This window comes from Aptenodytes forsteri, unplaced genomic scaffold (assembly GCF_000699145.1).
Source record: "Aptenodytes forsteri isolate BGI_AS27 unplaced genomic scaffold, ASM69914v1 Scaffold188, whole genome shotgun sequence".
Classification (NCBI taxonomy): domain Eukaryota; kingdom Metazoa; phylum Chordata; class Aves; order Sphenisciformes; family Spheniscidae; genus Aptenodytes; species Aptenodytes forsteri.
Genome location: NW_008794371.1, coordinates 1,105,767 through 1,106,303, shown reverse-complemented (window position 1 = coordinate 1,106,303; position 537 = coordinate 1,105,767). Strand labels below are relative to the sequence as shown.

The 537-nt window shown below is 63.5% G+C and overlaps 1 long non-coding RNA gene across 1 annotated transcript in view; it reads right to left on the bottom strand.

The window, feature by feature from the left end:
• LOC103905497 overlaps positions 1-537 on the bottom strand; it is a 2,858-nt gene extending 2,321 nt beyond the window's left edge. Inside the window, exon 1 of the long non-coding RNA XR_657950.1 lies at positions 506-537. This is a non-coding gene — a long non-coding RNA (uncharacterized LOC103905497). The remainder of the gene's footprint in view (positions 1-505) is intronic.

Genomic DNA, 537 nt, shown 5'->3' with positions numbered 1-537 from the left:
GGGCGAGCGGCTGCGTGGCGCTCAGTTGCCGACTGAGATTAAACCACGACACACACAACGTCAATTCTAAGGTTGTAACGTTCGCTGCACAGAAAGGGTCTGGCACATCGAACAAACAAAAAAGCGACCTGTTCGCCAAAAACAGCGCCGTAAAAATGAACACCCGCAGAAGGCACGCGAACGCCAAGCACTGAGGACGCGAGTCCCACCTCCGCAGCCCTTACGGGGCTCCGAGCTCGGCAGGACTCTGCCCCAGCAGCACGTGAGGCTGCGAGCAGCGAGGGACTAGCCCGAAAGCGGCCAGGAGGCTCCCGAGGAGGAAGGAACCGGAGGCGAACAGGCTTCGCCCTCCCAAGCCTCTTGCTCCAAGCTCCGCCATTTCGCCGAGGGCATCGCCGCCCCGACTGCGGCTCAGGCAGCGAACGGCAGCAGCACCCGGCGCTACCTCACACCACGCCCGCAAGCTCCCAGGCCTCCCAACCCGGCCCAGCCCCTTTGAACTTACCGGGGAGCCGTTTAACAGCAGCCCTAGCGCCG